This window comes from Garra rufa, chromosome 5 (assembly GCF_049309525.1).
Source record: "Garra rufa chromosome 5, GarRuf1.0, whole genome shotgun sequence".
Classification (NCBI taxonomy): Eukaryota; Metazoa; Chordata; class Actinopteri; order Cypriniformes; family Cyprinidae; genus Garra; species Garra rufa.
In genome coordinates, this window is record NC_133365.1 from 31,460,938 (window position 1) to 31,477,553 (window position 16,616).

The 16,616-nt window shown below is 40.5% G+C and overlaps 1 protein-coding gene across 1 annotated transcript in view; it reads left to right on the plus strand.

Annotated features, from left to right (window-relative positions):
• The window catches only part of LOC141334823 (carboxyl-terminal PDZ ligand of neuronal nitric oxide synthase protein), an 89,351-nt gene that overhangs the window by 16,829 nt on the left and 55,906 nt on the right, over positions 1–16,616 (plus strand). The window lies entirely within an intron of this gene.

Consider the following 16,616-nt stretch of genomic DNA (forward strand, 5'->3'; position numbering starts at 1 on the left):
ATAGTCCATGTGACATTATTGGTTCATACGCAATTCAATGAAGCTGTGAGAATACTTTTTGTGTGTAAAGAAAACAAAAATAACGACATTATTCAACAATTTCTTCTTTTTTCTTTCTTCTTCTCAACAATTTCTTAGCGCATACGCTGTAGTAATCTCATGAATGCTGCAGAAAATAATAAATTGTTGAATAAATTTAGATTGGAAATGTTTAAATGTCCTTTGCATGGTCTTTCAATGTCTAGGGGATGATGGATTTGCTTGGGGGTGTAAAAAAGTACACGTCTAAATAGGACCCACTGATAGAGTTGTTCTGGGCTTTTTTGGGGGGAAATGTCAGTGTCAGTTTGTTTAATATGTTTCACTGCTGATATTTTCTGGGTTAGCGGGTTCCCTCAGAGACAAGTCTAGAATTCATGCCCTTGTTGTGTTGGATTCTGCTGAAAACAACAGTAAATAATTTGTACTGACCTTCTTTATAGCCTATTCCCTTCTCTCTTTTATCTCTAACATTTTCGTTCCGTGTTATCGAGTAACTAAGCTTTTATAACTTTCATTGGATGGAGTTTTGCGTGGCAAGTCAACCCTTTAAATCGAGCCCTGATGAGCAGCTTTTCTTGCACACCTGCTGTGAATGTGTATGTGAGTGTGTTTACATGAAACCACAAAGTTATACTTAAAAATAGCTTAGTTTATGCAATGGAGAAGCTTTCCATGATGGAGTTTCATAGAAGCATGTCTCAATGAACAGTTGTTACAGCTCAAGGTTGAGTGTGAGGTAGTGGTGGGTTCTTATATCATGGTTTGAGTGTTATATATGGGCCATTCTACAGAATTGGTGCAAACTGCTGTCCCACACCCAAAAAACACATTGAAAAAGCATTTAAAGGGGTTCTATTATGCTCTTTTACAAAGTCTTTATTTTGTTTTGGGGGTGCACTAGAACATGCTCTCATGCTTGGTGGTTCGCATTATTTTTTTCTGGCTGGATTAGTTCCGGGTTTGATGAAGGTCCGCCTTCCGAAAAACAGTAAACAGCACCTTCCCAAAGCAGTAAATTCTGTGTACCACTGCGCAAGCTAGATTAAAGTGTTACCACTTTTGTTTTAAATATGGATATTTTTCTTACAAAAAACACATCAGATCACTAAATGAGGCTTTTACTGACACTTTTTGTCTTTTGAAAACCACAATAATTTTTAAAATACCAGTAAGCTGAATACATAAAATCATCATTTATAGGGTACTTGCAGTTGGGAGGTGGCGGTGCCGAACCATGACCCCTACATTTCAACGTATAAAAATTTTAAATAATTTTTGCAGATGTCTTTTAAATTTTTATTAAAAAAAAAAAGTGAAGTTCAAAAAAATATTTATTTGGTATTTTCTCTGTAAATTATGCAACTTTATGAAAATATGGGGAAAAAGTCCCACATTTTCATGTCATTACCGAAACTGTGTGTTTTAGTTAATTGGCTGAGACTGATTTTAACCAAATCCTTACATTTATGATCAGGAAATATTCCTGTGTCCCCATCTCTCATGACTGCAGGGTGAGTAGAGATAGGCATCATCATTTTGAGGTAAATGTGTTCAAAAGTCTGAAAATCTGTGTGTAACTTTTGAAGAATGTCAGTACCGAACACCATTTCTTTTTATAAGTAAACACACTTTTTGGGGGAGTTAGTCCAAAACCTTTAGTTTTTATATGTGTACCACTTTTCAGAACTGTGCTAGGTAACCATTTGGTGAAGTTTCGGTAGTGACATTTTGTTTTTTTGGGGGGGTGTTATCCCATAAAATTGTTACTACTGTATTGAAACATGTCAACGTTTCGGTAGTGACAAAAGGGAACATCCTTTGTTTGGGGAAAATAAACAAAATTTTTATACAGTTATGCAATATTTTTGTGTTTTAGTAATGTTTTAGTATGTGGGTTAAAATTCTGTAATGTGATTTGGTTACTACCAAAACATTACTATCACTTCCAAAAATCTGCTGTCACGACTGAAACATGGGACGTTTTGTCAAAAATAAAGTATACTGAATTATCAGCTGAGATGTTATGATGGTGCTTGGTTCAATGTATATTTAAACTGATGAACCCTTAAATTTGAAGTTTTTTCTTTTGGAAAAGAAAATTTGGATTTAAAGTAACAAATCTCATAGATCATACTTGAAATACTGTTAATATTGTAATTGTTATTGATTTACCTCTGAAAACATTTTAATAAAATATAAAAATATATACAGTCAAGCCCGAAATTATTTATACCCCTGGCAAATTCTCAAATTACTTTTATTCAACCCGCAAGTTTTGTTTTTTTTTTGACCGGAAATGTAATAGGCTTCCCCCAAAAGATAATAAGACAATGTATAAGAGGCATCATTGTGGGGAAAAAAAAAATTGCAGCTTTTATTTACATTTAAACAAAAAGTGGCATGTCCAAAATTATTACACGGCTCTTTGGAATGCTTGATTCTGATTGGTCAGTTGAGACATTTGCAGGTTCGTTCTTTTCAAATAATCACCACTCCAAAGTAATAACGCATAGCCGGTACTACTTGTATGTTTAAAATCCCTCCGTGCCAACAAAGATTACCGTTTGGCGCCATCTTGTGACAAACACTGGACAACCACAATTAACAATGGAAAATTTCGACATTAATCTATTTAAATTGTCTTACTAACGTACATAGTTTGAAGGTTAGTCACGTGGTACTATATCGTTTCGCGGAAGGATAAAAATGTTAATTTAAAACAAATATGCCAGTAAAAGGTTTCAAATTCATATTCATGTCCATTTTTTTTCCTTATGTGGCAAGTAGCCATGTAGCCTCTGCTTCGCGTCGGGTCCTGATCACACTGTCGGGGCTTATTTCTGCGATAACTACCGGCTGCCTGTACATTATCCCTTACTTACCCATTGCAAACTGTCACAGTCTATGGGAAAATCCAAAGTTCTATACCATTCCAAATAGTCCAGGCTGTTCTAAAGCATCCTAATTACCCTGATTCATTGGGAACAGCTGTTTTAATCAACTCAACAGGTGAAAAACAGAGGCTCTCTGTTGTTGGTTTGTGGACAGTCATGGCTAAGACAAAGGAGTTCACTGAGGACCTGCGGCTGCACATTGTGGCTGCTCACAAGTCAGGAAAGGGCTATAAGACCATATCTAAATGTTTAGAAGTTCCAGTGGCTACAGTGCAAAGTATTATTAAAAAATACAAGACGTTCCGCACTGTGAAAAATCTAAAGTGCTGTGCTGGCCAGGAGGATAGTGAGAGAGGTAAAAAAGAATCCAAGGATCACCACCAAGGCCATCCTGATGAATCTGGGCTCTGCTGGTGGCAGCATCTCAAGGCAGACAGTCCAACGGACACTGCACACCTATGGGTGTGGCAAATGCTCATCTGGACAAAGATGAAGACTTCTGGTCTTCTGTTTTATGGTCAGATGAAACAAAAATTGAATTGTGTGGCCACAATGATGTAGCCTTCATTTGGCATAAAAAAGGACCCTAAGAACACCATCCCCACTGTCAAACATGGTGGTGGGAATCTAATTTTGTGTGGGAGTTTTTCAGCCGGTGGACCAGGGAACATAATCACAGTAAACGGCACCATGAAAAAGGAGCAATACAACAAAATTCTCAACAACAACATCAGGCAGTCTGCAGAGAAACTTGGCCTTGGGCACCAGTGGACATTTCCGCATGACAACGACCCAAAACACACAGCAAAAGGGGTGAAGAAATGGTTAGCAGACAAAAACATTAATGTTTTGCAGTGACCCAGCCAGAGTCCTGACATAAATCCAATTGGGTATTTGTGGAGGGAGCTAAAGATCAGGGTGATGGCAAGGAGACCCTCCAACCTGAAAGAGTTGGAGCTCATCACTAAAGATGAATGGGCAAAAATACGAAGACATGCAAAAAGCTGGTCAGCAATTATAGGAAGTGTTTGATTGTTGTTTTCTATTGATTATCAAGAAGGGTATGAATAGTTTTGGACATGCCACTTTTTGTTCAAATGTAAATAAAAGATGAGTAATAATTTTGCACATCGTCTTATTGTCTTCTGGGAGACGTCTTTGTCATTTCTAATCAAAAACAAAAATGAATAAAAGTAACTTTAAGTCAGAATTTGCCAGGGGTATGAATAATCTCGGGTTTGACTGTATTTACAAGGAAGATGTAAGCTAAAGTACCCGTGATTCAGCAAAAGTACCCAAGTGCTCAATAATGACAAAGCACTTTTAGAAATCACACATTTATTTAAATTCTCTTTCTGTTTGAACTGAATCTTATATGAAAACCTTATTGCCCTGTAAAAAATATAATCTCATTTAGTGAAATGAGGTGGGTGGGTGGGGGGGGGGGGGGGGGGGTCATCTCAAAAATGCTGCAGTAAAAAGGTTTCAAATGAGTTGTGCATATAATATGGGACGTCCTGAATAAGAACTGATCATTGTTTTTTTCTACTTTTTAGAAATGGGGTCTATATACCCCGTTAAAATATAATCATGTCCCATATCTCAAAAATGCTGCAGTAAAAAGGTTTCATATGAGTTTTGCATATAATATGGGCCGTCCTGAATAAGAACTGATCATTGTTTTTTTTTCTACTTAGACTCTAAAGTCTAATAATGTCCCATTTCTCAGAAAAGAACCGTCAAGTACACCAATAAATAAAACGGATATTAAAGCAGAAATGCAAATAAATAAGTAAGTAAAAATTCACGAGCATTTTGTAGTATTATCTCTCAGTCCTGGGCGTCTAAATGAAAAGCGCTCTGCAAGCGCGTTCTCTCTGTGTTGTTTCTGAAACTACCGTAATCACTGTAATATGCGCGCACACTTAAAATCAATCGCGGCTGGCTTGACCGTGTTTTTCTGAACCGCGGCTGGCTTTACCGCAGTGATTATTTGCATGAGACGCTGCTTTAAAAAAAATTATAAAAAATACGGGACAAAACCCGTCCCGTATTGATTCAAAACGGGACGCGCAATTTCATTCTCAAATACGGGACGATTCCGTATTTTAAGGGACGGGTGGCAACCCTAATGGTCACCCTAACCACATGACCATTTTAGAATGATTTCTGAAGGATCATGCTGTCTTTCCTGCACAGAAGTTGTCCCTTGTCTTGACTTCTTTGGGATTTGTTCCGCTATATTTTTTCACTTCTATGTGTAAATATCATAAGGCAGTCCTGCCCATTCATGGGCATGTGGATGTATGTTAATGTGAACAATATTCACACATTTCTACTGTTGCATTGTGAACACATTCATACCACCCAGACATTGTGTAAGTGTGGGTATAAGAGGATAAAGTTGACGTTGAAGATTGTGTCAGTCTTTCACAGACTCTGGCTAAGATCATGAAGCAGCATTGGGCAGCAGATACATAACTTGACAGCGTTCTCTTTCTGTCAGTCCCTCTGAGATGATTGGGTGGTCAGCTTGAAGAATGTCTCTTAAGAATGCCAGCATGTGATTGACAGCTCCTTAGGTCTTGTGTTATTTGGCCTAAAAATAGCTGGAAAGCAGTCCACTTCCAATGAAGGAAACAACACATAACCATGTCTCTGACCTTGGTAAGTCATCTGAGAACCTGTCCCTTTTTATTTTCTCTCTTTCTTTCGTTTACTTTTTCATTCCATCGCTATTTGGATATCATTTATTTCAGCCAAGGAATACTGTAGGCTAAAATAATTAAGACTTTAATTGGTGTGTGCCTTCATTCCTCAACTGTTCTAATCTGGAGAATTAAGCTATGAATAGACAGTGCAGTGTGTGTCTTTTGAAAGATGAATATGTAATGTTATTGTACGTTGTATCTATCAAGTCTGAAGTTTTTGTTTTTTCTAGTAGAGTTAGCCAGATTTTCAATGTTTTTATGGTTGACCAAATGAAAAAAGCGAACACAAAACAGATCTGTATGTAATGTAAAAAGAAATTCCTGTAGATGACTAAGCTGCATATTTAGGCTATATTGTTATATTATCATTTTATGCATCTGACTCTTTAGAGCAAATCAATCCAGGCTAACTGCCAAATGAAAAAACGTTATTCATTTCCCCTGTAGTGCATATTGATTTTTTTTTTTTTCAATGCAAAATGACAATATAGCAACAGTGATGTCTGGTAAGCCCTCCCACAAACATTCACATTTGTTTTCTTAGCTGTCTTAATGTGTTCATACCAAAGATGTCTATTGTTTTTATATAATTAAGCAATATAACAAGTTGCATTTTCAGTCATCACCACTCACATGCTGCTGTCTGGAACACAGCAAGAACACAGCCGGTGACACAAACTCTTGAACTTTGCTTGTCCATTCAGATTATAGGACTGAAACTGTAGAAACTGATGCATACAATATTAACAATGAATTTTGATAATGAATAGTGTGATATTGATCCAGAGAACAGGTCTGTAATTACAAATTTTCAAAACAAAACTGAAAAGTAAAGAATGACATTTTGAAATGACCATTACTAATGTCCAAAATCATTGAAACATTTTTAATAGCACACTGAGTTTTGCAGTCCAATTCAATTGCTTAAATTAACTTGTCATATTAAATTTGGTAGCTTCTTTTCTACATCTGCCACTGTCAGCCTTGGATTTTATAGGTCAGTGAATAAATGCATGGATGAGTGAATATTAAGTGGTAGTGTTTTCGCTTTGATTTCAGTGGGTTCCAGTTTCTCATTCATCTTTATATAGCTTCTTATTTTAATATTATGGCACAATGATTGTATTTCCTTTAAAAGGATAGTTCACACAAAAATCTAAATTCTGTCATTAATTACTCGCTCTCATGTCGTTCTAAAATCATAAGACCTTTGTCCATCTTCGGGTCACAAATTAAGATATTATTAATGAAATCCAGAAGCTTTCTGACCCTCAGTAGACAGCAACACAACTGAAACGTTAAAGGTCCAGAAAGGTAGTAAGGACATAAAAAATAATAGATAAAATAATAAAATAGTCCATGTGACATCAGTGGTTCAACATCAAAGGATTAGTTTCTGATTATTTACTCAGCCCCATGTCATCCAAAATGTTCATGTCTTTCTTCAGTCAAAAAAAAAAAAAAAAAAGGTTTTTGAGAAAAACATTCCAGGATTTTCTCCATATAGTGGACTTCAATGGTGGCCAACGTGTCCAAATTGCCGCTTCAAAGCGCTCCACACGTCTCTAGTGAAACGATTGGTAATTTTCTAAAAGAAAATGTAAATTTGTATACTTTTTTAACCACAAATGCTTGTCTTGCACTAGCTCGACCTCACACATTACACAATCATGCATACGTGATGGAGGCAGAAGTACCGACCCAGTGTTTACAAAGCTAATGTGCAAAGAAGTTCGAACACCCTTTACAAAAAAAAGGTAAAACAACAATGTCGGTGATGATTTTAAAGTTGGACTAGAAAATGAAGCAAAGGACACAGAAAAAAGAACAAACCATGCATGACCTTTGTAAACATGATTACATAATGCGTGAAGATGCACATCGCAGACTTAGTGCAAGATGAGCATTTGTGATAAAAATGTTATTATTTTTAATTTTTTTAGAAAATGACCAATTGTTTTACTGCATAAGACATTTATTAATTCGCTGGGATCTGGTAGAGCCCTTTGAAGCTCCACTGAAACTGCAATTTAGATCTTTAAACCACTGGCTCCCATTGAAGTCCACTATATGGAGAAAAATCCTGGAATGTTTTCCTCAAAAACCTTAAATGGGTTCTTTAGGGTCTTAATGAAAAGTCTCTAATATACTTTGGTCAAAAATTCGCAGTAATAGTGTAAAAAAACACCCTTTTACCTTGTCAAAATCAGCTCTGCAAAATATCAGCTCATTTTATCGCATCGGCCCTTTAAATGCAAATGTGCTTGCCTCGCCCCTCTCTGCTGAGGGATTACGAGCTGTAATGTTTATTTTAGCCGCATTTAGTCGCGTTTAGCTGCGTTTATTGGCGAAACTTGCCAACAAGCACATTATTAAGAAAGGCCATTTGCAAAGATGCATAAAAACCCTTATACTCAGTTCTGCTGTGGGTGAAGCGGCATCACAAATGATTCACACGAACATAGATGCATGTAGATCGGGATCGACTCTTTCCTTTAAAAAATGAAAGTAATGTTGTCCTCTGTCTCTTAAGCGTCTCAGATGTCGGGAGTAAATGACGACTGCTATATTCATTATTACATCCAACAACAGAACACCTCAATCACTCGAAAAGAGTCTTCCTCTTCACCTGAGTCGACACAATGGCGATCGTATTCGGACTGTTTCAGCTCAGTGAGGGCGAGTCTGAGGTAAGGCATTCATGTCAATCAACTGTGTTTCGTCACAACGACAAGAAGCTGAGAATGACCTGATTTTAAAAAGGGGATATTACTTTTAAAGATTAAAAAAAATACCACTGGGTGGATTTTTTTTTTTATCACTGTAGGGTGTCTCAAACTGCCAACACACATTAATGTTCAAACAACATTTAACAGTTAGTTTTGCATCCGATGACCCCTTTAATTTAAGGGTATGAACATCTTATGCACAAAAAGTATTCTCGTAGTTTCATAACATTACAATTGAATCACTGATGTCACATGGATTATTTTATCGATGTTCTTACTATACCTTTCTGGGCATTGAACATGGTAGTTGCATTGCTGTCTAGCGCTCGGATTATCTTATATCTTAATTTGTTTTCCAAAGACGAATGAAGGTCTTACAGGTTTGGAAATGAGATGAGGGTGAGTAACTAATAACAGTTTTGGGTGAACTATCCATTTAATTGTTACATCTGTTGAGCTCAGATCCACCATACAAAAACTACACATCACTTAATTAAAAGTCCTATCTGAACTTTTAAAATAAATCTGCTATTTAAAAAAAAAACTTCCTAGAAAAAGTTTGTGTAAAAGAATTTATGTTTTAGAATCTATCATTTCTTGATATTTTATGTATCTCAAATCTTCATGTGTTTATTTTCAGCTGTGAACCTGATTCTAATGGCAGTCTTACAAAACCATGAGAGAATGTGATAAAGAGGTCAGGAGGAGAGGAAAGGAAAGAGGAGGTGGCAGGGGTTAGGGAATAGATGGTGTGTGTGTGTCTAATGGGGAGGGGGCTGATATGGGGCTACAGAGAGAATGAAAGGCTTCATTGTTGTGTGGTAGCCCAGGGACAGATGCAGCGTAATGGCCTACATGCACTAGCATCCATGAGCTTTACATCTCTCCCTCCAAACCAAACCACAAGCTGTCAAGATTCACATTTAAATCACATTAGATGATTGAGTAATTAACATCCTCGAGACGGCCACATACATTTTAATGCATGTATATACAGGGACACAGGCTTTTCACTCCCTGTTCACTCCAGAGAACAATAAATACACATAAACGGATTCAAAATGTTTGTGTTTTCATTTCTGTAAATCTTAATGAAAGGAAAGATCCCCCGAGTAAATCCTCCGTCCCGCTGCTCTCAGTCGGTGCACTCAGCAGGGTTCCTCCCTCTTTCGCTGCTTTTCTTCTACTCCCATTCACTGTCTTCTCTCTCACACTCTCTTTCACTTCTTCTGACTATTTCTGTTAGTGTTAACCAGTTACGCAAGACCAGGACCCCCATATTACCGTGGTAACCCCCCCCCCCCCAGCTCTGCTGGAACACGTCCTGAGTCCTGAAACTTTGAGGGTGTTTGAGCACCAAGCACGTTTAGCCAAACTCCACCCACACAAACATGGCACACTTTCACTGTTCACCTGCACTCTCTGACATGCTGAAACACACACACATGGTGTATGTGAACTCCACTATCTGTTGGGTTTTGGTTTGTTTTGTGATTGGGAAAACTGCCTCAGGGCTTGAGAAAAAGAAACTGAAAGAGATATGGTTGCTCTACTTTAGGGATATTGTCTATCTCTCTCTTTAGGAGTGTCTTTCATTCCTTGTTTCTCTGCTTGTCATTTCTTGTCTTCTTCTGTTTCCCTCTATTCCTCCTCTATTCCCTGATCTACACTCTCTTTGCTTCTTCCTCTCATTTTGACTTTGTCACGGAAAGCCATTTGGCCCAACTGAGACCATTGTTTGTGTGTGTGTAAGAGAGAGCCTGAAAGGCAATGCGTGTGAGTCTGTAATGGCCAATTAAGATGTCATTGCTGAGTAAATTGAAAATGGCATCATAAGTGTTTGTGTGAGTCATTTTATAAAAAGCGAATGACTTTTTCACTTTGGAAAGGTGATTTTTAAAGTAAATTTCTGACTGAAGTTCAGTTACATTTAGATAAATAAGTAAAAAGTCATATGAACTTGACTGAAGCGAAACATTTGAAACAAAAATAGCTCTGCTCCTCTTGTTGTCAAGGTTCTGGTGTTAATATGGGTAGGATTTAAATTAAGTTGGCTTGAGAAAGCTATTTAGATCTGCTATTTAAGCTTCTTCTGAGCAAAAATTTAGTCAGTATCTCCTCTTAGAGCTTTAAAGCTACAACCACCAAACTCGGATCAGACCTTCAGACTGGCTTACGGTTTTTGAAAACCAGACTATCAAAACCACTTGATGCCATAGACTTTCATTGAGGGTGTGAAAACTTTTACACAATAAGACTTATGGTGTATTTAAGCTATCTATTGCTATAGTAAAGCGTAACAACTCCCTTATTAAAAAAAAGAAACGCAGCTAAAACCAGCCTAAGCTGGTTGGCTGCTTTGGCTGGTCTTCCAGGCTGGTTTTAAAGTGGTTTTGGCCACTTTTTAGCTGTTCAGCATGGCCTTAGCTCTTCAAGGAGACCTGCTAAAAGAGCAACCATCATGAACCAGCTATTTACAGCTTAAACTAGCTAAAACTAGACAGCCAGCCTAGAATGGTTTTAGCTGGTTTTAAGCCAGTTTTTTTTTCGAAATCAGCTGGTTTTACTTGGGTTTAGAAATCATGTATAAACAACATACTAATCATGTTACAAAAATGCTAGCAGCATGCTAATAATGTTAGAAACATGCTAACAATATGCTAATCATACTTGAAATATGCTAGAAGCATACTAATGTACGTTTTGCGAAATGTCCGTCGAGTGGTGCTATAACTCTAATGCTTTGTGATGTTTTAAAATAACGTACCATCTGCACTACACCTAAACATACGTGATAGAATGAAAATTTTTCAGCTCTTTCATCATGAGTCATGTTTTTTACGGCATTCCCCTGTTGAAAAAAACAGCAAATGCTGGTTAGGTATATTTTGATGCTGGGATGCTGGTTTTAGCTGGTTTATGCTGGTCCTTTGCTGGTTAATGCTGGTCTTTAGCTGGTTAATGCTGGTCTTTAGCTGGATTATGCTGGTCCTTAGCTGGTCATGTTGAGCAGCATTACCAGCATATCAGCATCAAAACATATCTAACCAGCATATGCTGGTTTTATCAACAGGGTCGTACCCAAGAATTCTGCTTGTTAAGTCCAATTTCATGCCGGCTGAGCTACCGAGCAAGCTTGTTACTTCCCGAAACTGAAATATTTGGAGCTTCAGAACTTTAGCTGGTTTCACTTGGTTTTAATTCAATTGTAAGCTTGGTTAACAGTTTTGGAGAATTTGATGTTTCTCCATTCAAAGAGATAGGAGCTGCACTTTCCTGCCCGAGAGGCGTTTCAAAGATGGCCGCCAAGTGACATGACTTGCCTTAAAGGGACTTTGAACATACTAAAAACATGCTAAAATATGCTAGCAACATGTTAACAACATCTAAACTTTCAAACTTCAAGCTTTTACAACTGCTTTAAATTTTCAGGCTAGGCTAACACAGGAGACCAGCCAGACGAGACAACACCGAACGATCTGACAACAAGGACAAACAAAGCAGATCTTAAATAGTCGCGCTAACGAGCCGCAGCTGAATCCGATCAGCTCGTCAGCGAAACCAGCCACACCCACACTCAGCACACACACACAGAGACGCAAAAATTAGTTTGTGAACCCATGAACCGTGACAGTACCCCTCCTCCTAAGAGCGCCTCCTGGCGCTCTCAGGAGAACTTACCCGTAGATGTTATCATGAATAAGGGAGTGATCCAAAATGTCCCTAGCTGGAACCCAACTTCTCTCCTCTGGACCGTAACCCTCCCAGTCCACCAAGTACTGAATTCCTCGTCCCCTCCGTCTCGAGTCCAGACTGCGACGGACTGAATAAGTAAGTTCCCCATCTACGAGACGTGGCGGTGGAGGAACCGGGGCAGGCGGATTAAGGGGAGAATGAAAAACAGGCTTGATTTTGGAAACGTGAAAAAACGGATGAATTCTCCTGTACGCTGAGGTAGTTTGAGGCGGACTGCCACTGGACTAAGGATTTTAGTGACAGGGCCTAAGAATTTGGGAGCTAGTTTATTACAAATGGAGCGGAGCGGAATGTTACTGGAAGAAAGCCACACTTTTTGACCAACGACATAGACGGGAGGCTTCAACCGGTGGCGATCGTCCTGAGTCTTGGTCAAATGCGTGTAAGGGGATGAAATGGGCCGCCTTCGAGAACCGGTCCACTACGGTCAAAACAACCGTGTTACTCTTGGAGGGTGGTAGACCAGAAACAAAATCGAGAGTGATGTGGGACCAGGGTCACGAAGGGACAGACAGCGGCTGGAGTCACCCCTCTGGGGGTCGATTGGAAGTCTTAGCATGCACACAGACCGAACAGGCCAAAACTAATTCTCTAGTGTCGCGGGCCATGGAGGGCCACCAGAACCGTTGTTTAACTAGAAACTTAGTAGGATTTATTCCTGGATGGCAAGCCACGTTAGAACAATGAGCCCACTGGATAACGTCTGACTGTTATCTTTCCGGCATGAACAACCGGCTAGGTGGACCCCCGGGCGGGGGCGTAACCCCTTCTAAGGCTGCGCGGACCTTAGCTTCCACCTCCCAAGTGAGAGTAGAAATAATAAGTCTCTCAGGAACAATGCGCTCGGGAGTGGAAGGACGTTCCGAACGATCAAAAATGCGAACTTGATGTTCTTAGAACCAGGACGATATGAGATGGAAAAATCAAAACGACCGAAAAACAAGGCCCACCTAGCCTGCCTGGAATTAAGACGTTTGGCAGACCTGATGTATTCAAGGTTCTTATGATCAGTCCAGACGATAAAGGGTACCCCCGAACCCTCTAACCGATGACGCCATTCCTCTAACGCTAGCTTAACTGCCAACAGCTCTCTGTTACCAATATCGTAATTCCATTCAGTAGTCGACATGCGGTGGGAAAAAAATGCGCAGGGGTGCATCTTGTCGTCCGAGAGAGAATGCTGAGAAAGAACCGCACCTACCCCCACCTCCGACGCGTCAATTTCCACCACGAACTGACGTGTGGGATCAGGGGCAACGAGAATGGGAGCAGAAACGAGGCGGCTCTTGAGGTTGGTAAATGCAACGTTAGCTGCATCAGACCACCTGAACGTCGTCTTGGAGGAGGTCAATACGCCTTATTCAGCCCGCTGCCATTTTGAATCGAAAACGAGGCTGTGAGGGATAGCAGTCCAGCAGCGCCCACTGTGGCGCGTTGTTGCGTACCGGGATGTAGATCGTATATCCGTAAAATAATAGGTCATTTCACATTTTTCCACAGGACAAAGAGCTCCAGAAGACGTGGATTGATCGACAGGACAAATAACCTAACTTTCAGGTAACAATATTGCATTTTTTTTTTAGAAAATGACTGTGGAAAGACTGCTAATTTCTAATGGGAGCATGTTTATCTTCCTTTAAACGCTTACATAGAGTTTTTCAAATGATGTTATATAGATTAAAATGCTTAATGGTTTGTGTTAAGAGCCTGCAGCTAGGTCATAAGCGTCTTCCCTACCTTTATTATGAAATTACGATAAACATGACATTTTCCTTGTCTAAAGACAGAAACAAAAATATAATGTTCTGAATATCATTTAGCGATTTTAAAAGGGGTTGACATCAAACACTACATGGCAAACTAATAAATAATTGTTATCTTTTGATCTCTTTGCATAAAAATAAACTTTCAACCCACTGTTTTTTGTATGTCTTAACATGTTGTCTGAAAGAGGCTTACGATCTAACTGCAGGCTCTTAACACAAACTATTAAACATGTTGATCTTTAAAACATCATTTAAAAAGAATATCTTTTTCATTTACAATCGCAAGGTTTTCTTTTCGTGAGGTCTTTGAGTCCAGGTAAACACAGACGGAGCTGAACCCTCCTTAAGCGTCCTAATTCCAGTCAGTGTTTTTGAAAAACAATCCTGAGTAAAATGTTGAGCACTCTTGTGTTCTTTGTAATCTATTTAGTTTAGTTGTTGTAGTAATACATCACATGTTAGCTCTGCGTAAACGTTTAAAGGAAGATAAACATGCTCGCATTATAAATTAGCAATTAGCCAACCGGCTAGTTTCCACAGTCATTTTCTTAAATAAATGCAATATTGTTACCTGAAAGTTAGGTTATATGTCCTGTCGATCAGTCCACGTTTTCTGGAGCGCTTTGTCCTGTGGAAAAATGTGAAATGACCTATTATTTTACGGCTATACGATCTACATCCCAGTACGCAACAATGCGCCACAGTGGGCGCTGCTGGACTGCTATCCCTCACAGCCTCGTTTTCGATTCAAAATGGCAGCGGGCTGAATAAGGCGTATGGAGTCAGAGGAGTGGCTAGTTGGCTGAAGTTACGGATAAAACAACGGTAAAAATTGGCGAACCCCAGAAACCTCTGCAGGGCCTTGCGGGAATCTGGGGTTGGCCAATCCACCACAGCCTTAACCTCGTTGGGATCCATGCGTATTCCCTCGGACGAGACGATGTATTCCAGAAATGGAACAGACTGTGCATGAAAAACGCATTTCTCCGCCTTGACAAAAAGGCCATTCTCTAGCAGCCTCTGAAGCACTCGCCTGACGTGTTGAACGCGTTCCTGGAGAGAAGAAGAAAAAATCAATATGTCGTCCAGGTAGACATAAATGAACTGATCGACCATATCTCACAACACGTCATTAACGAGTGCCTGGAAGACCGCGGGCGAGTTGGACAGGCCGAAAGGCATGACCAAGTATTCAAAGTGCCCCCTGGGGGTGTTAAAAGCGGTCTTCCACTCATCCCCCCTCCTAATGCGGACCAAATGAAAGGCATTGCGCAAATCCAATTTAGAAAAAATTGGAAGCTCCCTGCAACCTCTCAAAAGCTGAAGACATCAACGGTAAAGGATAAGTATTCTTTATCGTGATGTTGTTCAGCCCCCAGTAGTCAATACAAGGTTGCAGGGAGCCATCCTTCTTTTTGACAAAAAAGAATCCTGAAGAGGAGGGACGGATGAGCCCGGCTGCCAGAGAATCAGAAATATATTTCTCCATGGCCTCCCTCTCAGGAGCAGAAAGTGAGTATAACTTGCCCTTAGGCGAAGACGTACCTGGCAATAACTTTATGGCACAGTCATAAGGACGATGCGGATGAAGAGAAGCGGCTCTGGACTTACTGAACACTTCCTTCAGGTCGAGGTACTCCTGGGGCATGTTAGACAGGTTCACAGGCTCATCCTGCAACAGAGAACGAGACACAGTGGGACAAGCAGACACAAGAGACAAGCAGACAGTCAGAGAAACAGGACTCCCCCCAAGAGGAGACGGAATTCAGGCCCCAATCCACCCTAGGATTGTGGCGAACCAGCCAGGGATGTCCCAACACCACCGGAATCGAGGGAGAGGAGGTGAGGAGGAAGGTGAGCACCTCCTGGTGGTTACCGGAGGTAATCATGGTGATGGGAACAGTGGAGTGAGTGATGCTGGGTAGGGATTGTCCATTCAAAGCGTTAACAGAAATCTTTTTTTAGAGGAGTTATAGAAATCTGAAGGTAGTGAGCAAAATCCCAATCCATAAAATTACCTTCAGCTCCCTAGTCCAACAAGGCCTTACAGTTGTGGAATTCGGTTGTCCACTGAAGTCTCACCGGGAGGAGAGTCATCGACGAAGGGTTGCTCTGTGTGAGGCCGCCTGACAGTAACCATCCTCCTACTGTCGGGCTCTGTCTTTTAGCGGGCAGTTGGATATAAAATGTCCGGCCGCGCCACAGTACAAGCAGAGGCCCTTAGATCTTCTCCGGTCCCTCTCCTCCCGGGAGAGCCGAGCTCTACCAACCTGCATGGGTTCGTGATCAAAAACCGGTCTGACCGTGTTGCTGGACACCTGGACGTGCTGAGCGGGAAGTTCTGGTGGCGAAGACGGACGAGTGAGTTGATCGCGACGCTGGAGACGGGCGTCCACCCGAAGAGCCAGAGAAATGAGTCCATCTAAGTCCGTTGGTAACTCCAGGGTGAATATCTCTCTTTGAACACGGTCAGCCAACCCATGCAGGAACATGTCCCACTGCGCCACCTCGTTCCACTTGCATTCGGCAGCCAGCGTGCGGAACTCGATGGAATAATCAGAAACGGAACGATCCCCCTGCCGCAGATCTGCCATCACACTGGCTGCCTCACGACCCATGACGGCCCGGTCGAAAACTCGTCTCATCTCCTCTGATAGTTGTTGGAACGAGGCACAGCAGGGATGTTGATTCTCCCACACCGCCGTCTCCCACTGGGCA